The sequence below is a fragment of the Nomascus leucogenys genome, chromosome 9 (assembly GCF_006542625.1).
Source record: "Nomascus leucogenys isolate Asia chromosome 9, Asia_NLE_v1, whole genome shotgun sequence".
Lineage (NCBI taxonomy): Eukaryota > Metazoa > Chordata > Mammalia > Primates > Hylobatidae > Nomascus > Nomascus leucogenys.
This window is the reverse complement of record NC_044389.1, coordinates 104,801,829-104,828,502: the sequence shown is the minus strand read 5'-3', so window position 1 is coordinate 104,828,502 and position 26,674 is coordinate 104,801,829. Positions and strand designations below refer to the sequence as shown.

Genomic DNA, 26,674 nt, shown 5'->3' with positions numbered 1-26,674 from the left:
GGTCTCGATCTTCTGACCTCGTGATCTGCCTGCCTCAGCCTCCAAGACTGCTGGGATTACAGGCGTGAGCCACTGTGCCTGGCCTGAATTTGAATATTTAGGATATCCATCACTGTCAGTATTTACCTTTTCTTTATGCTAGGAACATTTGAATTATTCTTTTATGGTTACTTTGAAATGTACAACAGATATACGTTAACGATAGTCACCTTGCTGATTTATCAAACACTAGGTCTTACTCTTTCTGTGTAACTATTTGTGTCTATGAATCAACCCCTCTTCAACCTCCTTCCCCACTACACTTCCCAGCCTCTGGTAACCACCAGTCTATTGTCTATCTTCACGAAATCCCCTCTTTTAACTCCCATATATGAGTGAGAACATGCAACATTTGTGTGTCTGTGCTTGGCTTATTTCATTAACATAATGACCTCTGTTTCCATCCATGTTGCTGCAGATGACAGGATTTTATTTTTTATATCTGAATAATATTTCATTGTGTATATAGATACCACGTTTTCTTTATCCATTCATCCATTAATGGTCGCTTAGGTTGATTCTATATATTGTAAATAGTGCTCCAATAAACACTGGAGTGCAGATAGCTCTCCAATACTTTGAGTTCTTTTCTATCTGTCTGCATGTCTATCTGTCTGTCTATACACCTATACACACACAGTAGTGGAATTGCTGGATCATATGGTAGTATCTTCATATTTTAAAGTGAATCTCTGTAGATTGCATTTTGTTGGGTCTTTATTACACAGTCTGATAATCTGCATTTTAATTGGAGTGCTTGGTGCATTTACATTTATTGCAGTTATTGATATATTTGGGTTTATGTATACCATACTTCTACTTGTTTTCTATCCTATCTCTTGTCATATTGTTTCTCTTTTTCAGTCTTCTTTTTGGATTAAATAAATAGATATTTCTCTTCCTGCCTATTCTCATGTCTAGGGAATAAGCAAGAATGCTGGTTATTGTGAATGATCAATTGTTGGTAAGTCTGGATTAATGTCTTTTTTAGAGCATTGAATTTTGTTTTAATGGGATGCAAATTTGCTAGCATCTCTACCGTATTTTGTTGAGGCTTCATTTTAGGTTTTCTTAAGGAAGGTTACGTAACTTTCAGATACGGTTTTTGCTCCTAAGGTGTGACCTTGCTGGTATATCAGCTGAATGCCCAGGTATTAACTTAACAATGCCCTTCCATTCTAACTGGGCCACAGTACTACATCTACCACAGCTATGCAATGTCAGCTCCACTCTGAACCTTGCACTTTGTGCTAGGCAATGCAGAATCCCACCCTGGCCTTAAGGACTTTTGAGGAACACATACACATACTTAGGAGTCCCGCTCTCCACTATGTTCTCCTTTCTGGTAACCTGTCATGCAAAGGTCAGCTGTTTCAGTAGCCTCGAACTCTCTACCTCCTCATTAGCGACTCCGTAAAGCTTTGCTTTAGCTTGGCTTCCCTCTGCTGCATTTTGGGACCTCTCCCTGGAGAGCTATGGTGAGTAGGGGGTCATTTCATGCGTTTCCCCTCTCTCACGGATGAGAGTTCTCAGCTGCTTATGATCCAAGGCTTGTACACAGTTGATTTGTGTTTTTTACCTGGTTTTATTGTTCATGTCAGGAATGTAAGTCCCACACTACATTACTGGGTCATGGCTAGAAGTAGAAGCCTGCTTTCCTTTTTCTGTCTTCATTACGTTTCATTGTAAAATTATTTTTGTTGATTTGCTTTAAAGTATGCTATGCTTCCTAAAGCTGTGGCTTCATATTTCTCATCAAGAAATAGCTGAAAACTTTTTACATACAATTCCCCCAAATATTATATTTTATAAAGGATGCTTACTGTACAGTTCAAGCAACAAATTTTAGATGCAGACTCCATGAGTTCTAATGTATAATAATTTGATTAAAATTACTTTGCCTTTACAGATTAGTTCTCCATAACATTGTATAACTCATATATTCCCATTCTATATTATATATTTTGTTAACATTTCAAAAAGATCTTGCACATCTTTTATTAAATTTATTTTTCATAGTTTCGTTACTGGCATATAGAGGCTTTTGTTTTCTATTACATTTTATGGGCATTGCTGAGGTATAAGAATGTTCTTGATTTTATATATTTATTTTGTATCAGTAACTTTGATCTCCTCTGAGTTATATGTAGGGTCTTGAGTATTCTATATAGATAAGTGTATCATCCAAAAAAGACAAATGAATGAGTTTGCTTCTACTGTCTCAAAATATATATTGTTTATTGTTAACTCTTGTCTCCAAAACAATGTTGGATAACAAAGATAACAGAAATCACTCTTACCTTGTTTCTGATTGTAATGAGAATGTTCTGAGTTTCAGCATTAAATATGATGCCCTTCATAAGTTCTAGGTAGATGACGTTGATTGTATTAAGCAATGTTATTCTATCAACATTTGAGAAATTATGAGTTAGTTAAAAATTTGTTTCGATAACTGCGTTCTAGGGACTAGAGATACAACTGTTAACTCACTGGAGGAAAGGTGTTCACTTCTTTCTTGCCTTCTAGTGTGGCTGTTTCATCTATTCCCATTTTCCTAGTCTCTTCCTCGGGAGTTTCTTCTCCCTTCCAGGCTGCTACACAGATGTCACTTCCCCTTGGAAACCATCCCTCAAGCCTCATTTGGGAACATGCTTTGCCTTCATATCTCATGCTATGCTTTCCCTCTCCTTCTACTCATCATGCACTGTGGCAATTGTCTCTTAACTTGTCTGTGTCCCCAGTAGTCTGGGAGCAACTGTAAGTCCTGTTGCCAGTTGTATCTCTGGTGACAAGGACAGTGCCTAACTGAAATTAACTGCTTCATATTGTCTAATTGATTACTCAGTTGCTTACTATGCCTTTTTGTTTATTTTTAGGTCTGTAGTGGAGCGTTTGATTTTATTTATTTATTTATTTATTTATTTATTTATTTATTTATTTTCTTTTTTGAGATGGAGTTTCACTCTTGTTGCCCAGGCTGGAGTGCAATGGCACGATCTCTGCTCACTGCAACCTCTATCTCCCAGGTTCAAGCAATTCTCCTGCCTCAGCCTCCTGAGTAGCTAGGATTACAGGCACCCACCACCACACCAGGCTAATTTTTGTATTTTTAGTAGAGATGGGGTTTTGCCATGTTGGCCAGGCTGGTCTCGAACTCCTAAATTGAGATGATGCTCCTGCCTTGGCCTCCCAAAGTGCTGGGACTATAGACGTGAGTCACCGCGCCCGGCCACGTTTGATTATCTTTCAGGCTAAAATTATAATCACCTTGGGCTCTGATAAAAATTGGGTCCTTTTATGACCAAAATCAAACCCACTGTATACAAAATATAAATGTGTGTGCCAAACATTGTTTAACAAACCATTCTGGTACCTCTCTGTGAAAACGTAGAGAAATTCCTCTGTAATTTCTCATGTCAAAGAGCTATAATTCTCCTAAACGAGTGGTTTGTTTTCATCTTCTAGATATTTTGATGCATGCAGCCAGTGATATTTTCTATTTCACATTGTTTGGGAAGCTTTAGGAGCAAAGCTTAGCTTACTTCTATCAATGGTATTCAACATTAGAGTATGATGTTGTATATTAATTTGATTCCTGCTTGTCTTCTGCTTTTATATTCTTATTTTTTCCCTCTTCCCCCAAAATTGTATTTTCTATTGTCAAATCATATTTCCCTATACACTACCCTAAATCCTTTTGCCACCAAGCAAGGTAAAATATTTTCAGGGTAATATGTTATTGAAATAATCTCACCACTTCAATCTATTTTAAATGCTGCTGGAAGGTTTGTCTTTCAACAATATGTATAATGATGTCGTGCTTCTGCTTAAAATACCTTAGTGGCCTCCCATTGCTTCTAGGGTGAAACACAAACTCCTCAGGAAGCTGCACATGAGTCTTCATGGCACTTTTCTGAGTGGAGAATTGAAAAGTTCATTTAAGCACATCAAGTCTGCATTTTGACTAAACCACTTGGAAAATGAAACAATTTTTTTTTTGTGATAATATGCCGGCTTGCCTTCTCATCAAAATTCTAGAGTGAAGCATTTTCTTTTCTTTTTAGTAGAGATGGGGTTTCACTATGTTTGCCAGGCTAGTCTCGAACTCCTGACCTCATGATCTGCGTGCCTTGGCCTCCCAAAGTGCTGGGATTACAGGCGTGAGCCACCATGCCCGGCTGCCTGAGTGAAGTATTTTCACAACAACAAGCTTGCAAAAAGTTTGTTTTGTTTCTATTTTGTTTTTGTTTTTCCCACAGTAGTGTATATTGAACTCTAGCAAAAAAAGGTAAAGTTAGAAAGTTTATGTAATGTGGAAAATGGAAGAAGAACAAGAGGGGGCCTAACAATATATCCTATCAACTGTTCAACTTTTGTCTAAATAAACTGTGTAACAAACTGGTATATAAGCCCCTGAATGGATAATAAAATTAACTCAGTGTCCAGGAAAACTGTACCTGCAATTCCCATGTTTGAAGTGGCTTTAAGTTAAATGAAAGTGGTAAATTGTTTCAGAAAAATATTGGAAGATTATTTTCAGGATTCCAATATAATCTCTCCCCACCTATCATCTCCTCCTGATTTTCTTTCTAGATCTAAGAAATTCAATGAATTCTGGTAAGTACAGAAAATCATGGTTTAGGGCCAAAAAACTGCCCTAAAAAAGACTTTCTCACCAATGGCTTAAAAAGAAGTTCTGAGTTTTGGAATGAAATGCTACTTCTTTGCTAAAATGCCAAAATAGCAAGTCATTTAATTCTGCCTTACTAACAATATCAGAAAACAGAAGCTATGTCAATGAGCATTTTGCAGAGCATCTGTGGGCTAGGAGGGCTACGCTTCCTTATAAATTGTTTCGTAAAGATTCAAATTTGAGAAAACTCAGAAGCAACTACTAAAAGTCAAGTCCTGAAATGAGGAAAGAATATTGCCGGTTCAGACCAGTATTGACAGTTAACGTAGGTCACCATTCGAAGTGATAACATACATGTACATGTGTCTGATTCCTGGAAAGTTTAAAGTATATTATAGTGTCATTTATATTCCTTTACTTGGTGATCCAGCAAGCATTTACTCAGCCTATTTATTAGGTATGCCATTAAATCTCCTTTAAAATTATAGGCATACATAGTCCCTGCCAAGTTGAATGCCACATATTGGTAAGAGATACTTATGTATTATGCACAACTATGTATGTTGCCTTATCTATCATATCATGGTGCTCTCTATATAAAATAGAATGGTTTATCATATGAAATCTAAAATGCAACTGTATACATTACAAATAGATGGTCAACTGTTTCAAGATAGGAACCTAAAAGTCAGTTTAGAATCCTTTACTACCTATGTAAAACCTAAATTAAACTACATGGCCGGATAGGACCACAATAAGATCGTTAATAAGTCCTTATTACATTTAATTCTGTGGTGGTTAATGCCATGACATTTTGCCTTTCACAATTCACGTTTTCACCAGTGCTATCTGGCAACTGCCCCTACCATTACAATAAAAATCACTTTAGTAATAGCTTTCTACTAGTTAATTCCTATTGATATTTTCCATTCTATTCTGGCCAGATTATAAATATTTGAAATCTGTGCAGCATTTGATGCCCTGGCCTAGTCCAGATCATTTTTGCTTGAATTATTTGATCTCACTTTGTTCCACATTTCTTCTTACCTCTCAAGTCACTTAATCTCTCACCTGAGCTTCCTCTTTGCTGTTCCTGGGATTCTGCTCTATTTCTTGACGCGCTCTTGAAGAGCTCATTATTCTGTGGTTTCTGTTGTACTCCCTGATCATCATTGCTTCTCCACTGATAACTTCTCTGAATGCTGGACCCAAATACCCCATCTCCTCCACTTTGTCCAATACAGTTCTCAAATGGATTTGTTACAAACTGACCTCCTCATCACTCACTACTCCCAATCGTCAACCCCCTTCCCATCTCCCACAGGGAGTGTACTGCTCTCCACTTTGTTACCCAAGTGAGAAGTCACCCACTTCTCTGAGCGCTGAGTGTGTTCTACTGATCCCATCTCATCACCCCTGTGCCGTCCTTTTCTCACCTCAATATTGCAATTCCTTGAGCTTTCATCTTTGCTTAAACGTTCTCAAAGTCAAATCTCTTACCAACTGACTTGTAAGAAAACTTCGCTTATTTCCAATATGCACTTCCAAATTCTTGCATCCAGTTTGGCCAGGTAGTGGGCGTGTCTGTAAAATGCTCTAGTTTTTACATGTCTCTCTAAGTCAGGGTTTTCTGTTTATACTTTCTGTGGCATGCCATGTTCTCGGTTTACATTCTGTATGTTTTCTGTGCCTTTTAGCAGAGCAGGGTGCACTTTTAGTTTAGAAATAGAAATTAATAAAATGCCATGAAACTTCAGGTATCACATAGACCCAGCACCAATGGTACAGGGACATTGATCCTCTGTGTGGGCCATTCGCACGTGAGCTACCTTGTATTTCAGAAGTGAGTTCAGTCGAAAAGCATAGTTCATCTGCGGTGTGTTTTCCTGTCCGTGTAAGAATACGACAGTAAGATGGAAACGGCCTGCTGAGGTCTAAGGCCTCGTCATGGTCTTTCTTCTATCCTAGGCCAAATATCAGTGTCTGGTTTGATCTCTTTGTGATCTAAATACCCAGATAAAATCACCCACAATTCTATACCTACGTGGTCACAAAGTAATTATTGTGAACATCTTCTTAAAATCAAGAATTCTGTGTCTGTGTATGTTTTAAAAATCAAATTAGACTTTTCATAAACTTCAATTGATTCAATGATGAGAACATGGTTCCAAACATGAGTAGAAGACCATTTTTATGGCAGCACTGAGAAAATACTTCCTGAATATTCAGATATAAAGGGGTTAATTAATTACGATAGCTAAGTGGTACAACATAAGCAAACAATTTTTCCAAATTCTATTAAAATGGAAAACTATACATTAGTTATTGTAGTCAATAAGACATTATAGCCACAACACATGATTTATTAGACAGTATTATACTGCCCAAAAGACAAAACAGTAAAATCACACTGAAGACAGTTGACTCAGAATGAGGAATACGTTTATCAAAAAGTAATAATTTTAATATATGCAAGAAGTTTGAAAATGATATTTAATTATCAGTTATCACTGGAAAGACTAAAATGTATTGATTTGATGCAGCTTTTAAAAAATGAATTAGCATTTCCCACCTTGATATTTTCTCTGAGCATGAAAATTTAAATAGCATATGACAATATACCAATTCCAAGAAGTTCTTTAAAATATATCTCCAAGAAACTTGTTCAGCGTATTTCTTTAAAACACATTTCCATGATGTGAAAGCCACCTAAATGTGTATCACTCCATGGAATTCCCTAACAATTTAGTGGGATATTTATTTTTGAAGTAGATTTTTTTTCCAGTATGGCTATGAGATATGCAATATATTACTTAATCTCTCCAGCACCAAGTAAAATTCTCTGAAATAATAGGTTAAATATCTAGTGGAATCGCGTGTCTCACACATTTGCTAAAACCTAGTTGACATTAGCCAAACAAAAATGTTCCTTCTCTGAAGTTTAACGTCAGGGTTATTTTATTTTAATTCAAATTAACATTCTCCCATAATCCCAGCACTTTGGGAAGCTGAGACAGGAAGTTATCTTGCGAGCAGTAGTTTGAGACCTGCCTGGGCAACACAGGCCCCTATCTCAACAAAAAATGAAATTAGCAAGCATGGTTCACTGGTAGCCACAGCTTCTCAGAAGGCTTGAGCCCAGGATTTTAAGGCTGTAGTGAGACATTATCATGTCACTACACTCCAGCCTGGGTAACAGAGTGAGACTCTTGTCTCTTAAAAAATTAATATTTTTCTAACTGAACTCAATAAACATTGATGAACATAAAAGTATTATTTCTTCATTTAAAATAGACATTCAGAATATAAACCAATATGCACCACTATGTGTATTTTGATATTCCCTAACATGTTCTAAGTATGTTATGTTCAAAATTATATCAAAGTAACTAATATTGGCAAATTAGTCATATTTGTAAGAAGATATTTTTTAAGTCATTACTTTATTTTCAGGTTTTTTTTTCTTTGTCTAGAACTAGTCTTAAAAGAGAAAGGATTGAAAGAATGCCACTTAATTGTAGAATGCTTCAGGAAAATAAAATCTCTCTTCAATTAAATCTTTTGAAATAATCTATGCATAGCACTTTCCAAGCCAAGGCATGGGTTGTTTCATTGCATCTTATGCTATGACAAAGTCCTATAATTAGCACATTGGTGTAATTTACCACTGTTTCATTAAAGCTGATTGCCTAACTATTTGGGAAGTTAACATTGCTTCTTGAGTACTTGACCTGTCCTTTTTTTTCTCTATGCTACAGCTGTTAGTACAAAGTAAGCAAAGGCATTCATTGCTGAACAGTAGTAGAGAAATAATCCTGGTAAAGGTTATAATACAAGACAAAGATGGAGTTTCACTCTGTGCATCCTCAGACCTTTCCATTTTTAATTGGTCTGGTTTTCTGATGAGACCTCAAATGACAGAACAAATATTTGACAGCTAAATTTTTACCAATTTAAAAAGTGAACTCATATTTATTTAAATTACATTGTTAATCATTTATCTTTTGAAAGTCTGATTTTTAAAAGTGAAATGCATTAAATCAGTGTGTCCTTGAATTGAAGAGATTGTACAAGTTGTGCAGAAATGGTGAAATCCATTTAAATGGCTTGAGGTAGGGATAAGAGGTAAATAATAGTTTATTGAAAAAAGTAGATTAAGCACAGTCATGTTATCAAGAGTAACTCTCTTCTGTGTCTTTGGCCACTGTTGAAGAACTGTGTACAATTATATATTTTACTCCTTAGCAACCCACCCCCCCAGGTATGGGACATGACACATCAGTCAGCATGGTCCTCTCAAGTTAGGGTAGTAGGATGATCAGAGAAAAATCCAGACTTGAGTAGGAGCACCAATGCCATAAACCTTTATAAAAGCAGTGCTTCAGATCAAGAGGCAACTTTATGGATGTTCCCTACTACATGGTCTTCCGATAGCTTTAATACTGAAGTAGTCGCTAACACCCTCGTCTGAAAAGAGCATTTAGAAAAGAACAACAACACACAAAGAAAAACCTTGTTGAAAATTCTGCATAAGCAATTTACATCCTGACAGAAGAAGGATGGGGTTTATTCTCTTTCATAATTCCTCTGCTACACACTTGCAATATGCTGCACATTAAGTATCAGGTTTTTGTTGCTAAAATTAAAACGGTTTTCTATAAGAGACACCTTAGGTAAAATTGGCAATGGAGACCAAGTTTATTTCCATTATTTTTAGTTATTTTCACAGTACATAAATACCAAAACAAACCTCTTGCATTTCGCTGTGGAGACTTTTTCATTTGAGTATTTCATTCTTCCTAGAAGTTTCTGGGGTTGATGGGACCTTCATCCTAGGCCCTCTGTCCCTTAAATTATTCTTAGTATGATGTACCTCCCTGTAGCCCTCCCACCATCCCCAAAAAAAGATAAGAGTCAGAGGAGAAGTGGAAACCTTACTAATCTTGGTATTTCCATCTCTATATTCCTAGAAATTTCAGTGTTTAGGAATTAAAGGAAAAGACAGGAGAGAATGTGTTTTGGAGCAGGAGACAAGAACAGTAAGAAATGCACAAGATGTCACTAAACAGTCATAGTAAAAATAGTATTAATAATTATAGATGTTTAGAAAAAGAAAAAAGAAACACCCCAAACAGAAATCAAACCCCAACATCATGTACTATGGTGTATCAATTAAAATGAATGGGAATTACATGCAAATACCTCAGATAAAATACCTCAAATAAAAAATGTAGAATACCTTTCCACTGATGATTTTTAGTTGTCAGGACAAGTGAGACCCAAACAGCAGACAGAATGGTCCCAGCATGCTTGTTGCCTTTTTTTGTTTGCACAGAGTGGCTGTCAGTTCCAGCCTTGCAGGTAGTGGAACCCAGCCGGAAGAAGGGGCGGGACCCAGCGTTGCAGCCTGAACTGAGAGCAAATTTAAATTACTGAGCCTTTTTTTTCCTTTTTTTATTTTTCTACTCTGCGACAAACTGAAAAGATTCCAGCACGCTAATTTAACCACCCTGCTTCTTCTTTGCCTTTTTTTTTTTTTTGATTTTTTTTTTCTCCCTGCTTCTAGGATAATTAAAAGAGAAACCTGTAAAAGGCAACATTCCTGTGAGCGAGTTGGTGCTGCAACGTGCTGGTAAGAAAACGAGTTTAATTTTTTTCATCTTTTTTTTTTTTTTTTTTTTTTTTTGCTTTTTCTTTTTTTAAAGAGCTGAAGGCTTTGTCTGTCTAATGCAGTCATAAGCGTGGCTTCCCTGCCGTGAGGGGTTAGCATGTAATGAAAAGGTGTAATAGCCTGATGTACGACCTTCGCGTCATACTTATAATGGTTAATAACAGCATTCCTGTCTACCCCGATGATGCTTCTCTCTGCAAATGGACTATTTGCCCAGTTGCAACAGGGCTAAGATTGTCGCACTATGACAATGAGTTGTTGATTGTTTGGAGTTGCGGTGTCCTGTCAGAAAGATTTCTTGACTTTCTCCAAGTTACTCCCTTCCAGGGATGTTACGGGTTTTAATAGGTACCTTGCAGACCATAACGGGTTTGCTGTTTAGTCATCATACAGGAAGTGCAATGATGAAACTTTTTTTTAAGGAACCCTAATTGTCATAGACTTCCTTAGTTCAGATAATGAAACAGACTAAAGTGAGTACTCAGTAAAGTCATTTTAATCCCTTTCATCTGTAACTAGTCAGGAGTTCATTAGTCAACTAAGAAGAACCTACATCATTTGCAGACCTTGTATTTGAGATGCCAACTTTGTTCTTCAAAAGGACAAATTTTAATTCAACCCAATTAAATTCAACAAGTATTTCTGTGTATACTCTGCCTGGAACTGCTGCTGAGAATGTGCTTGCCTGTTACTCTGTTGTGGGGGAATAACTGAAATTAGATAGTGTAAATTTTCAGCAACCAGATTTTCTTACTACCTTTAGCACTGACCAGATCACTTAAGACATTTCAGAATGTGTGACCGTTGGCTATAAGATAAAGTTCTCAAGGTTACATATCCTACAATCAACGAACTTCTGTTCTTTCTCTGCATGTAACTTTTGCTCATGTGAAAAATGCAACTCTGGCTAGTATATTTTACATCACATCTTAATGTTATAAAGAAGAAAAAAACATGGACATCTCTTTTTTTTGTACACCAAACATGTCATTTGAAAATATATCCATGTGTCAAACTTCGAGCTTATCCATATTTTAGCCTCAGAAGCAGGAAGACACATGGAGAGGTTTAGGCTTGTCAATGAGTCTGCTTGCATTTGAGTCAAGAAACTTAGGAACTACAATGTCTCTGTTTGGTTGTTTGTTTCCTTTAAAAGCACATGTGAAACAGCAAGGAATATATTTTGCCGTCCCCCCATTGTTCTTTGTAAACTGGTGTAGTTTTAATTTTTTTATTTTTTGTCCTTTGGTTTTGAATAGATCACTAGAAATGTAATGGGGAGGTTGTCAAAAACAGAATGTAGTTACCAAATGTCCATTAAAACCTTTTTCTAAAAAAAAAAAAAAAAAAAAAAAAAAAAACTCCTGTGGATTTTGAAGGTTGTATGCCATTTGCATCTTATAGAGAATGTGACATTCCGTACACTGGTAACATTTGGTCTCCGGGCTCTGTAGCTATTCTATCTAATTGTGTCACTCTACATTTAACAGCTCTGAACCATGCCGCCCCTGGGTCCTCACCAGTGCCCCCAGAGCGCTTGAAATGTCTAAAAAGACCTTAGAACATTACAAAGTGTCAATTGTTAGAATAATTTCTGACTCTTTACAACAAGAGAAAATGCTGTGGATTTAATAGTTCATTTTTAAAGTCTGTTCTTATCCACCAGTAACTGTCTATTAGCAACATTTCAGTTATAATTGGAATAAATTGTTGCCCAGTAACAAGCAACTAACTCCTTAGCGACTTTCCATAGAATCAGTGACTAGAAATAGCTACAAAGAGCTAAATGCAAGTCAAACCACAGCACTTGTGTTTTTTTATTACGGAAAAAAGATTCTTTTCTTTATAATTTTACCATTCTATTCTCAAATTTTCAAATTGAGGTGCCTCTTCTTTGTTATTTTCTAATTGACCAAAATCCCGTACGTGAAAAATAAAGGCCAATAGATTTTTGAAAATTTTTCTTTCTGGCTTAAAATAAGAAAGGATAAGCACAACCTCTCAGACTATGAGTGTTAACAAGATTCTGAGCTAGCAACACCATTAAATGTGAAGAACTGCCATCATCTTTTGCAGAACGCAATGTAAAATTATGGGTTTCACTGTAGGACTCTGTCATTTGAACTAGTAATCAGTCCATAATACTATAGAGTGCTGCAGTTAAAATGATGCTTTCCCCCATTAATAAAATATTGAATAACACTGAAATTATGTTAGATTTTACCCTATTTTTTTCAATAGAGTCAGGAATAGCCCCAAATCCTTTTACCTAAGCATACATCATATCAGTATGTCTTTTCTTCTTCCCTCACTGAAGTGCTATGACATTACAGTCTCAAGAGAAAAATTCCTTAACAATAGTTCTGCATTTGCCATGAGCTCTTGCAGCATTTGGGAAGGGTTTTCACCTTCTACTTGCACAGGTGTTGAAATAGAAAATACCTTATGACGAGAATACACATTGTTATTTTACACACAGACATGTGGACAAAAATATATATAATGCCAGAATAAACATTAAGGGCAACATGAAAGTATACGGATTGCTCCCTGAAAATATGACATTTGACATTTGCTCAATTTATTATAAATGTTTACTGAGGATCAACTATGTGACAGGAAGTATATCAGAATCTGTAGGAAACAAGAAAAATGAAAAAGCCATGTCTTGGTCATCAGGGGAATTACAACGTAGTAAGAAATGCAGCAGGTAGACTAGAAAATGTCATTTGATTAATTAGTCTATGATGACCTTAGCATTGTATCAGGCCATTGGGATCAAGAAAAGTTGTAACTTTATTTTTGAGTATCTGGAGCTGGCATAATGTTTGCTTCTCTCATTTGCTTCAATTCTTCACCTATAGCCACACATGTTTTCTATTTCCTGTGTTTTTTGAAAAAATTCTTATGGAAGTAAGTAGTCTTAACAGCTGTAATTTTTGTGTGTTTTTACTGTAAAATAAAAATGGGCAGGAAGCGCTGAACGGGGTATCAGGATGTATCAAGTGTCATTTCTCATCACCCACTGCCTTTGTCATTCATAATCTACTTAGTTCTCTGTCCTCTTCATCTTTACAAAGAGGAAATGACCCCATCCAACACTATAATTCTTTTATTCCGTCCTGGTGGAAGATGGGTAACTTTTAAGGAAAAGAGATGGTTATGGCGGGCTTGTCCACCTGTGGTTTAAACAAAATACAAAACAATTACCAGCTAACAAGCTCTAAGTGTCAACCTCTGTGTTCGTGTTGAATCGATGTGTGGTTATACCTGCCCCATGATTTTATACCTTCTGTTGTCTTCATTATCATGCCTCCAAGACTGTAGAGGAAAATTGCAACAGAATAGTAAGTGTATGTTGAGAATGCTGTTCTAGCATCTGTTCAAATCCTTCTTACATGTGATCCAAGAAAAAAAAGAGAGTGTCTTTCTCCTGAAACAACGTTGCATAATCTGATATTTCTATGTACCTTTTAAAGTACCACTTGAGCAATCTGATGAGCTTTCACTGATTTATACACCTGTGAAGCCACAACAATCAAGCTGCAGAGAATTTCCATTCATACAAAAGTTTCTTGTGTCATTGTGACTCTTGCCTCCACACCTGGCCTTCAGACAGGCCTTCAGATTTGCATTCTGTCACTATAGATTAATTTACATTTTATAAAATGTCATATAAATGGAATTATGCAGTATGGATTTTATGTCTGGCTATTTCATTTTGCGTACTGACTTTCAGATTCATACATACTGTTGCATACATCAGTAGATTTTTTATTGTTGAGTAGTATTTCACTATATAAATAAGCACTAGTTTGTTCATCCCTTCACCTGTGGATGAACATTTGGGTACTTTCCATTTGGGAACTGTTATAAGTAAAGCTGCATGAATATTCATGTGCAAGCCTTAATGTAGGCATAGGTGTTTCTCTTAGGTAAACAGCTAGAAGTGAAAAGGCTAGATCATATGGTAGAGGTATGTTGAAATGTATAAGAAAAAACCCAGCAGTTTCCCAAGTGGCTGTAACATTTGATGCTTTCTCCCGCAATGTTGGAGAATTCCAGTTGCCGGATATCTTTGCCAACATTTTGTGTATTGCCAGTTTTTCAATGTTAGCCATTCCAATGTGTATGTAGTATTAACTCACTGTGGTTTTAATAAACCTTCCCTGAAATTGAATAATGTGAGGCATCTTTTCATGTACACATTGGCTTATGGTAGAGTATCTGTTCTAATATTTTGTCCAACTTTTATTGGGCTCCGTGTGTCATCTTAATATTGAGTTGTAGGAGTTATTTTTTCTCCTGGATAGACATCTCTTTTCAGATGAGTGTATGGAAAACATTTCCTCCCAGTATGTGACTTTCCTATTATTTTTAATGGTGTCTTTTCAAAGCATAATATTTTTTCATTTGAATTAATCCAAATTACCAATATACCACCAATATACCAATATACCACAATATACCAGTATATCACTTATAATATACTAGCATAAAAATTTATTTCATGGTTCATACTTTTCTGTGTGGACAAAGTGGAAATGCTAAGATTTTTCTCCTAAGTGCTTCTCTACAAATTTTATAATTTGAATGTTCACACACAGTTCTATGGTGCATTTTGAGCTAATGTTTATGTTTAGTATGAAATAAAAACCAAGGTTCAATTTTTTTTGTCATATGGAGAGCCAGTTGCTTCAGCATCATTACTAAAAAGACTATTCTTTACCCCCATTTAATTACCTTAGTTTATTTGTCAAAAATCATTCCACAGTAGGTGTGTTTGTCATTTTCTGGGATCTGTACCATGGATTTATACATTTATTATTTCACTAATTCCACATTATATTGATTAGCTTTATAGTAAGTCTTGGAAAAAGGTACTGTATATTCTCTAACTTTCTTTTTAAAAATTACTTTGGCTTTTCTAAGTTCTCATTTTGATATAAATTTTAGAATTTGCTTATAAATGTTTACCCCAGCAAAACTTCTGGTGAAATTTTTATTAGAATTGCATCGAATATAAATTCAATTTGTAAAATTGACATTTTAACTCTATCAAGTTTTCCATCCATAAACAATTATTCAGTTGTTCTTCATTTATGTAGTTGTTCTTTAATTTCTTTAAGCAATGGATTGTAGTTTTTGGTACACAGGTATTTCACTATTGTTGTGAAATTTTTCCTAAATATTCAAGGGGACTCAAGAAGGTCATGGAAAAACGGAATTAAAAGTTAAAAATAAAAAATGTAAACTTTATTTCTCAACATAAGCACCATCAAGGTCAAGATACTTTTATAAGCAATGATACCAGCCACTTAGTTTATCTCTAAAGACCTGTGAATCCTGAGAATTTAACTTATGACAAGGCAACATTTTTTACACTATTAACTGAAGATAAAATGGTGTCCTTTAAATAATTTTTAGGATTAGAAAACAAAAAGGCAGAAAGACAAATCAGGCATGAAAGGCAGATGCCTAATGACTTTCCATTGAAACTCTCACAAAATTGCCCTTGTTTGAGAGGAATGAGCAGAAGCATTGTTTTGGTGAAGGACTCTGTGATAAAGCTTTGGCTTTCTCAAAACACTCTTATACAATAAACAGATACTATCTTTCTTTGGCCCTCCACAAAGTCAACAAGCAAAATGGCTTGAGCATCCCCAAAAAACTGTTGCCATGACCTTTGCTCTTGAGTGGTCTGCTTTTGCTTTAATTGGACCACTTTTCACCTCTTGGTAGCCATTGCTTTGGTTGTATTTTGTTTTCATGATCATACTGGTAAAGCCATGTTCCATCTCCTGTTACAATTCCTCAAAGAAATGCTTCAGAATCTTCATCCTACTTGTTTAAAACTTCTATTGAAAGCACTGCTCTTGATTGCTGTTGATCTGGATACAATGGTTTTGGCACCCATTGAGTGGAAAGTTTGCTCAACCAATTTCTTAGTCAGAATTGTGTAAGGTGAACCATTCGAGATGTCTATGGTGTTGGTTATTGTTCCTGCTGTGAATTGTTGGGCCTCTTCAACTAGGGTGTAAACAAGAAAAATGTTTTCCTCACAAATTGATGTGGACCATCGGCTGCTGTGGGTTTCATCCTCAACACTGTTCTCATCCCTCCATTAAACAAGTTATCCATTTGTAAATTGTGAGTTTATTTGGGTAACTATCCCCATAAACTTTACACAAAGCATCAGTGATTTCATTCTTCCACCCAAGCTTCATTCTAAATTTGATATTTGTTCTTTCTTCAGTTTTCATGGATCCATGTTGCTCTAGTGGGGGCTCTTTTCAAACTCATCTTGTATTCTTCGTAGTGCCTCAAACTAGATCCTGTTCAGACGTTTTATAAAAAGTATGAATTTATTACAGTGCAAAAAAATGGAAATCCATGCATAATTTTTTCATAATATGCATTTTTCATGAACACTTTGAAGACCCCTTGCATAACGTTTTAGTGTCTTAATAAGTGAAATTTTTTTCCAAGTCCTTGTGGCTATAATATACAAATACTACTGATGTTTGTTTACTGACCTCTTATACTGCTATCTTAACAAATTTCCATGTTATCGTGAATATTTTTAAATTCATATTAGGATTTTATAAATACACCATCAACTTTTTGATCAAAACGCTTCATTCTTTCCAACTGTATGTCTTTTATCCTTTTTCTTAGCTGTTTGAAATATCTAGGACTTCGAGTGAAATGTTAAGTAGAAATAATGAAAGTGAACATCCTTGACATGTTCCCAGTCTTAAGGGAAACACATTTAGTCTCTCACTGTAGAGAATGAGGTATTTTTATGCAGAGACTTTACCACATAAAGGAGGTGAAGTCCCCTTCTATGCCTGGTTTGCTGAGAGTTTTTGTAATGAAAGAGCGTTGTCCTTCTATGAACTGAGGATCTGATTTGCGAATACTTTTATTAAGAATTTGGTGTCTTTTTTCATGAAGGATACCGGTTGTCACCTTGCCTTCTTGTAATGTCTTTGGTGTGGCATTGGAGTAATACTAGTGTCATAAAATTGGTTGGGAAGTATTCCTTCCTTCTCTGTTTTATGCAATATTTTGTGTAGAATTGGTATTTATTTTTCTTCCTTAAGTGTTTGATGGAATTTACCAGTAAGCTATCTGTGCCTGGCCTTTTCATTGTGGGGAGGCTTTTAATTAAATATTCAATTTTATTAGTAGATACAGGGTTACTTAAATTTTTCATTTTTCCTTACACTAGTTTTGGTCATTTATGTTATTCAAAGAACTTGTATAATTTATCTGAGTAATCCCAAGTACAGGTTGAGCATCCCTAATCTGAAAATCTGAAATCCAAAATGCTCCAAAATTTAAAACTTCTTGAGCACCCAATGTGATGCTTAAAGAAAATGCTCATTGGAGGATTTTAGATTTCAGATTTTCAGATTAGGGATTCTGAACTAGTACATAGGAATAATGCAAACATTGTATTCCAAAATCTTTTAGAAATCAAAAATCCCAAAGCCTTCTGGTCTCAAGCATTTTAGGTAAGGGATACTCAACCTTCATGGCCATAAAATATTCATATTCCCTTATCCCCTGATTATTATAGGATCTCTAGTAGTATCTCCACTGTCATCCTTAGCATTAATAGTTTGTGTCTTCTACCCCCCCCTTTTTTTAAATGAGTTTATTAGTTTTATACTTCTGCCATAACAAATTGCCAAAATCTTAGTGGCTTAAACTGTACAAGTTTCTTCTTTTTGAGTTCTGTAGACCAGAAGTCTGATACAGATCTCACTAGACAAAAACCAAAGTGTCAGCAGGCCTGTAGTCCTTTCAGAAGACACTAGAGAAGGATCCATTTTCTTAGGGTTGTAGAACTCAGATCCCTGTTTCTTGGCTGCTTATCAGCTGAGGGGCCATTCTCACCTTCTGGAAGTCACACATATCCCATGACCTGTAGACTTCCTCCTCAATCTTCAAAGGCAAGTATACTGAGTCAAATACTTCTTACACTTCAAATTTCCCTTCTTCATTCTTCTGTCTCCTACCTTTAATTCAACTGCGAAAGGTTCTCCACTTTTAAGGCCCCATGTATGATACTGGACCTGCCCAAATACTCCAGAATAATCTCCCTATCTCAAAGTCCATGCCACTAATCACATCTGCAAAGTTTCTTTTGCCATCTAGTATTGCATATTTAAATATTTCAGGAATTAAAGCATGGACAGCTTTGGGAATCCATTCTTCTACCTTCTGTGGTAGAAACCTATATAATTAATTTAGTCCTTTTCTCTTTTTCTAATACATACCTTTAAAGTTATAAATTTCCACCCAACCACCACCTTAGCTTTATCTCTAAATTTTATTTCATTTTAATGTCTAATTTATTTTGAAATTGCTTTTTTTTCATTGATTTTTGAGACGGGTATTATTTAATTCCCAGATACTTAGGGCCTTTCTAGATGTTTCATTATTGCTGATTTGTAATTTAATCCCCTTTATCAGAGAATATGCCCAATGGTCAATAATATATTTTGATTTTTGTCCCAACATATGGCTTATCTTAATGAAAACTCCAGATGTACATAAAAAGAATGAGTATTCCACAGTTATCTGATGTAGTATTCTATTTCCATTTAGGTTGGTACTGTCCTTATGATTCATTTTCCTACTGGTTTTTTTTTTTTGTTTTGAGGGGGGATCATATCTGTTCTATCAGTTACTGAGAGTGGTATAAAATCTTTATTATTAAATATTTGTCTATTTCTCCCCCTAAGTTCTCTCAGATTTTGTTCCATGTATTTTGAAGCTCTGTTATTAGGTGTGTATACATTTATAATTGTTACATTATACTGCTCTGTTGACCATTTTTTGTTATAAAGTATCCCTCTTTTCCTGAGTAGAATATTATAGAGATTACAATATTCATTTTAAACTTAACCCAATGTACCCAGAGTTAATGCCATTAACATTCTAAAAGTGTATTTCCATTTACTTTCTGGCTTTTGAGCTATATATAAATATTTGTCATTCGTATCTACAATATAAACACAAATAAGTTGTTTTTGCTTTAAACAATCATTTCTCTTTTAAAGAATTTAAGAGAAAAAATATGTTTATATAGCCTGTATATAAAAGATGTTTATATACATCTTTTTCATTACTTGGAATGCTATCCTCCTGGTAATAAATGTTCTCACTTTATATTTATCTAAAAATGTTTTGATTTCATCTTCCTTTTTTGGATAGCTTCACTAAGCATAGAGTTCATTATTGACCGACTGTTTAAAGGTGTAGCCATTTGCTTTGTCGTTCCAGTATTATCCAGACTCCATAATTTTTTAGGAGAGTTAGTAGTCAGTCAAAGCCTTCTTCTCCTGTAATTAATGTGTGTGTTTTCCCTAGCTGAGTTGAAGATTTTTTTTTTTTCTTTGGCTTTCAGCAGTTTAATTACAATGTGCTTACAAATAGTTTTCTTTGTTTTAGTTCTGTTTGACGTTCATTAAGTTTTCTGAATCTGAATTAAATGTTCTATGCCAAATTTGGGGGAAATTCTGTAACTATTTTTTTCAAAATATTTTCATGCTTGTTTCTTGGGAATTGCAGTTGCATATTGGATAGCCTGAGTGATACTCTTCCACAAGCCTCTCAGGCTCTGTTATTTTTCTATCAATGTGTGTCCTCTTTATTCTTCAAATTGGGTAATTTGTATTGATTTATTTTCAAGTTTACTGATACTTTACTCTGCCATCTCCAATCTGCTGAGTTTCTCTGGTAAATTACTAAAATTTATGAAATTTTTTAGTTCTCAAATTTATAATTTTTCTATAAATTTAATTCTCTGGAGGTTCTCTTTTTATTGATTACATATTACTTTTTAAAATTATTTGAACATACTTAAAATTGCTGCTGTTAAGGTTTTGTCTGCTAAATCCAACATCTGCGACCATTGTGAGTCAGTTTCTATTTATTGTTTGCTCCTGTATATGGCCCATACTTTCCTGTTTCTCTGCATGTCTAGTAATTTTGGGTTGTAAACTAGACATTGAAGGTAATCCATTGTCATGACAATGAATTCTGTAATCATCTGAGAATTCTTGCTCTGTTATTATAGTATTTAATTAATTTGCCTGGACATTAATGCAATGTTTGTCTTCTTGTTGGTGTGCAGCTACTAATATATCTGTTCTGTTCATATAGCTCACAAATGCTGCTTTTATTAGTCTGACCTCCTGGAGGTTTCCCCTATGTCCATGTAATTTGGCAACTTAGAATTTAGGCAAAGCGTTTACTCCTATTTTGGGGTTCTCCCTTTCTATGGGTTCTTCTATGAATTTTCTTCAATATCCAGATGCTATGGACATATTTGCAGGATCTCACTTCTGACACTGCAAACTCCTGAAGCTTCAGCTTTGGGCTGCCTGATGTTATGAGTACTGTTGTGGATTGAATTGTGCCTCCCTCAAAAAATATGTTGAAGTCATAATTTTCATTGTCTAACAATGGGAGCTTATTTGAAAATAAGGTCATTGCTGATGCAGTTAGTTAAGATGAAATCATACAGGAGTAAGCTGGGTCCCTAATCCAATCAGACTGGTGTTTTAAAGATGATAGCCATGTGAAGACAGAGACACACAGGGAGAGGCATTGTGAAAGTGAAGGCAAAGACCAGAGTTACATGCCACTGTAAGCCAAGGAAAGAGAAAGATTTCCAGGAAACCACCAATATCTAGGAAAAGGTAAGAAAGAGCTTCTTTACAGGCTTCAGAAGGAATGTGCCCTGCCAATCCGCTTATTTTGAACCTTATTCTGGCCTGTAGAACTGTGATGTGATATATTTGTTGTTTTAAGCCACCCAATTTGTGGTACTTTTTTCAACAGCCCTAGGAAACTAATACAAGTACTATTGTTACATATACCCTTAGCAGGTTTTTTGTAAAGACAGTCACGCCTTTTAAAAAGTCTGGGATTTAAGAATGTAAAGTTAAATCCTGATGAGAATGATACATGCTTAATGTGTTATGGAGATGTTTGGTTGTTCTTGCTATTTTCGTTGAGTCATTTGTTTCATGTAATGGTTATGCCTATGGTTAACCATCATATTTACTATGCCGATCAAAGGAAATAATTATTCAATCATTGAAAGAAAAAGTGAGGCTTACTTATTCTAAATTATTGGTCCAGAGTCACGTACTAAGCTTTTGGAAGAACTGGGAAAAAGAGAATCATGTCATTTTCCACTCCTAGTTCTTCCTCTAAACTATATCTGAGCTACTGACTATTAAATATCTGATATTTAACACTAATTCCTAACAATGAAAAAGTTCAACATCTAAATGGGAAGGGTTTGAATTCAGACAAACCAGGGATTATATTTTAGAAACAAACTACTACTTGTGTCCTGTTCTTATTTTTATAACAGTGCTATTTCCTATAGGTGGTCAAGGGAGCCCTCCCTCAGAAAGGTAACAATTAAATTCTAGAGTAATGTGAGGAAAGAAGTCCTCGGATATTCAGGGAAATATTATCCAAGGGCAAAAGGAAACAACATGTAAAATAGTACAGTAGGCCAGGAGCAGTGGCTCACGCTTGTAATCCCAGTTCTTAAGGAGGCAGAGGTGGGAGGATAGCTTGAGCCCAGGAGTTCACGACCTGACTGGGCAATAATGTGACAGTTTTGCAATAAAACTTATTTATGCACACTGAAATTTGAATTCAATATAATATTTGTGTGACAACCCTGTAAAATTGGAAAAATGATTCCTAACCAGCAGGCCATATGGAAAAGGTCATTTGTCACCCCCTGCTGTGGGGGTTATTGGTACATCGGATAAGATTCTCTGCAGGAGAGGAAGTCACCAGTAAGGGTTTGAACTGAAGATTTTTTGTTTTTAAAGGATTGCTGTGACTGTTCTACGGAGAGTAGACTGTAGGGGAGAAACATGTGGCCGCAAGAACAGTCAGGTGAGTCCTATCAGAGGTGATGAGATCAGGACTAAGACGTTAGTTGTGGAAATAATGGGAAGAGGACAGACTTAGGGCATACTTTAGTAGTAGATCTGAAGGGTTCACTGGTGAATTGGGAATGATGTTCTTAATACAGAAGTCAATAGGATAATGCTTTCTTTGGAAAAGATGGAGAGCAGGCAGACTGAGAAGATGCCAAGTTCAGAATGTCCAAAGGAGTATTCCAAGGAACATTTCAGGAATTGTTTTTATTGGAAAAGATTCATATAAGCCGTATGTGGAACAATTCCCTACTTTTATATTTCTAGAGCACTTTTTTTGTGAACACATTTGATGATGTCCAGGTACATTACCCTGTACGTCTCTGATTTTGGGAGGGCAGTTATTATATCCTCACTCAAAATGAAGCAGATAGATGGAAAGAGATTACAGAATTTTCTCAGTAGCATTTCAGTGGGTTCCTGATGGTCTAGTCTTATATCCTATGTCCCCTGAAACTTTGACCCAGGACCCTTTGTAACACACCAATCTGCCCATGTCTCACTCATATGGAAGGAGGTATGTAAAGCTGGTGGAGGTACTGACTTACTAAGGTCGCAATTATTGGCAGAATTGTTTGAGCTCCTGTGCTTGGCCACTCAAAAAAAAAAAAGTAATGTTCTACTTCCAGATGAAGTTTTCAGGGTGGCTTCATTATTTGGGAAGACAGGGATATTCAGTTATATAATTTGAGGACCTCTTTCTGGAACACAAATATAATCAATCCATCAGTAGAAGGACGAAGAACATGTCATGCAGTAATTAAAACATTTTTCCCTCAATTGTGCTCAATATACGTTTTCCTCATAGGTAATTTGAGGCTAAGAAGTGCTTCTAGTTACTTGTTAACACTTTAGCTCTGGCCTTCGCTGTATTTTTTTATGCATAAAAGGCTTAACTTTTAAATAATGAACCCTTAAACTCTCAATTGTGAGCAATTAAGATCGTGGAGTGCAGTTTTCTTTGAGTGGGCAGACATTTTCTTCCTTTTATTATTTTCTGTACTCCGCTTTTAAGCTGTTTAGCTCTTTCTTTTGTAATGGTTGTTGACAATACCTTTTCATTTTGTATACCATCACTTCTGAGTCACTTTGGCACCTGGTTCTGCTAAAGTTAACTGGAGACTGCTGCTTTCCACTGCAGAGACTGCTGGGTTTTTGTTCTCTTGAATACACATTCCAAGGCAAAGAGTTGGTTAGCACAACTTAGTTAGGAGTAATTGACAGATATTCTGGTACATTTCCTCAAACTCAAGAACATTCTGGGCAAATACCACATAATTTCAACGCGTTTCAGTGTAATGCCATTTGTGTTTACAAGGAAATATTATTTATCATTTTATATCTCTACTTTCTGATTTAACTTTTGTCATACAGCTCTGCCCCTCTGTGTCACCCCAAGTAGGTTCAGTCACATGGTGTGAATTATTCAACATTATGTTTACTATCAAGAAGGTATTTGAGAGCTAAGTTTGATGCAGAGGCAAAGGGCTACTTGAATTTCAAGGCTGTCTTTTATTACCAAGCTGAGAATGTTAACAGTATTATGATGTCTATTCACATCTGCTGGGAAAGGGGATTTGATCCAAAAATCAGGAAGGGAGGTATCAAAGTAATGCCATCTGGCTGGCACCCTAACATCCGTATTTGGATGGTAGCTATGCCCTTATCCTACTCTCCAATATCTTTAACCCAAAGATTTTTATGGTAAGTTAAAATCTGCACTCAATATACTTGTTGGCATGCAAGTTCTAAAAAAGAAAAGCATCAAATGCCCTAACAGATATCCAACTTCTTGGTGGGAAAATATAAATTTATTTCTTATGGCATTTTCTGAATATAAAATATTTTTAAAATGAGAACCTTTGCATATTCTTCAATCATACTGTTTTTTTTATTTTTCAAAACTATGATTTTTCTATATTCCTTGTGTTCTTTCTTGCAGAGTTAGCAAACTATTAGTGTTGGCCCCATTCTGGCCTTTAATGTTTAGCTTCAAGGAACTTAACCATTCTTCATTTCGTGAATGGTTCGTTTGGTGACTAATACTGTTTCGAAAAGTGATCCTTTGGTAAGTCAGGTATTATAAGGACCAACAACGTAATTGAAATTATTCTTATGTAAAAAAAAGCCCAGAAATGTAGGTAACTTAAAGATATTATTTCTTTGTTTCTATCACAGCCAACTCAGATATCTGTACAAATGCAGAAGGAGACAGATAATTCAAACTAGTTAACCTACACATCATTTCTGTTGTTCTTCAAAATGGACAAATATATCATCAATCAAACCATGAGGCTGAGAACAGTGACCAGTCCACATTCTTAGCCTGGCCTCTGATTAGAAGTTTCAGCTACATTTCTGTAGCACATTCCATAAGGTGGGGTTGGGGGAGGCATAAATTTATCATATTTTTTAATTAAGGTTATTGGAAAGAATGGAGAACTGAGAATACAATTCTGCCCACTCCAATACTGGCCTTTCATTCAGAGAGTTTTTGCATGACAGCAAAAATACAATGGGTGGGCCCAGAAGTGTTTCATCTCTCTGGTCTGCCTAAGTCATAGTCACAGCTAAGTAGGTAGAGAAAATAGAAACATCTGGTGGGCATTCAGTCATCCAGAATTTTGAAGCTAATCCCTTCTTAATTATAAACCTCATCAATCACATTTGCATCCTCACCCTGTCTTAGCTTTTTGACTGAGCAGTTTTCTAGGCCGAGTGCTGTTAGGACCTAATACCCCTAAAAAGTAAATAGGATTAAGAGCTCAACAGACTGTTTTTATATGACCCTTGAGCTAAGAATGATTTCACATTTTTAAGAGGGAAGAAAGGAAGGAAGGGAGGGAGGAAAAGAGAGAAAGATGAGATAAAAACTATATGTGGCCTGCAACACCAAAAAAAAAAAAAAAAAAGTCATGATCTGGCCCTTTATAAAAAGAATTGGCCAATTCATAAATGACATAGAAACTGGTGTTGAAAACAATGTGGCATAGGAATCTTTTCATTCCTGATGTTCCCCAAGGAAAATGGATCCCTTATATAATGGGGCAGTTTATTATTTCTGTCCTCAGAATATCTGTAATACAATTTAATGCTCTAGACATGAGATTATCCCTGAGGTTGTTTTGAGTCTCACTTCTTACTGTTGAGTCATTGACAAGCATCAGTTAAAAACGTTGCCAGACACCAGATTCTATATAAACAGTTTTCTTACATACCCTTCCAGGAAAAAGGTTAGCCATCAGATTTGCTATCTTTTGTCTGAGAAAAATTAGGTTATGTGGCACAAAAATTGACTGTCAGCAGGTAAGCCAAGACTTGAATGAGAAAAACCATAGACTCCAATGCTATTTAGTTCTCAATTACATTACCAGTTTCCACCCACTGAAGGCTGGAATCTGGCCAATGAAAAGCTTTATTTATTTGCTGAAGCCCACAACCCCAGTTAGGTATTTTTATCACTAAGTATATTACACATTTTGGATATTTGATTTGTGCCGATTGATATTCAAACAAACATGTACCAGAAAATTCCTGTTTCCAAAGGAAGAAACTAATGTACACATTCCTCTTGATAGCATCTGATGCAGTTAGAGCATTATTACATTTAATTTTGGATTGGAGAAAAAAATCAGTAATACATGATAAGACTCTCTCTAAATGTGCCTAAATCTAAAAATACAGTTATACAGTCATTAGAGGAAAATGAAGTTTTGGTTGTATTTGGACTCACCATGACGATAGTATATGAGATTGCCCTAAATAAATTATTAAATCAGAATGACAGATGAAGCTACCCATGTGGGGATTGTGACGGTAAGAAGTCAGAAACTCTTGACACACTTGAATGGGTCTTTATTTGGCCCCAGACATTTTTGGAAGCAGACCTCCATGATTTCTGGCTGGGACAGTTTCAGTTTTAAAAGCATTCACAGCAAAGTGTAAATCACTGGAAGCAACTGAATATTTTCTTCTGGTTTAGGAGCAATAACAAGGTAAAAGCACAAAGAGTAGGTTAAATTAATGGGTTTGGTTTGGAATGTCTTGGTAAAATTGGAAGGACTTCTAAATCTTTGATTTGTTCATGCTTCAATGTGCCCATCGCCATTCTTCTCCTGGCATTATCTGACTGACAGGTCGCTTGTCTGCTCTGATTTTTTTTACATTGCTTCCTTTTTCCTCAAGCAAGGACTCCTCTTAGAATCTGAGATAGATGGAGAATAAAGAAGTATTCTCTTTCTCCATCTTCTTATCTTTATTAGAGATGGTTCATCTAAACTAATTTTGTTTTGTTTTGTTTTTTGAGACAGAGTCTTGCTCTGTCACCCAGGCTGGAGTGCAGTG

General features: G+C 35.7%; 1 protein-coding gene and 1 long non-coding RNA gene across 3 annotated transcripts in view; one reads left to right on the top strand and one right to left on the bottom strand.

The window, feature by feature from the left end:
* The window catches only part of LOC115836735, a 73,773-nt gene extending 63,783 nt beyond the window's left edge, over positions 1 to 9,990 (bottom strand). Inside the window, exon 1 of the long non-coding RNA XR_004031769.1 lies at positions 9,912 to 9,990. This is a non-coding gene — a long non-coding RNA (uncharacterized LOC115836735). The remainder of the gene's footprint in view (positions 1 to 9,911) is intronic.
* Positions 9,991 to 10,140: 150 nt separating this feature from the next.
* CELF2 (CUGBP Elav-like family member 2) overlaps positions 10,141 to 26,674 on the top strand; it is an 867,108-nt gene continuing 850,574 nt past the window's right edge. The window contains exon 1 of one of the 2 annotated variants that reach the window (XM_030819332.1): positions 10,141 to 10,304. The gene's annotated coding sequence lies outside the window, so the exon portion shown is untranslated. The remainder of the gene's footprint in view (positions 10,305 to 26,674) is intronic. The other variant, XM_030819326.1, reaches the window with a different exon arrangement.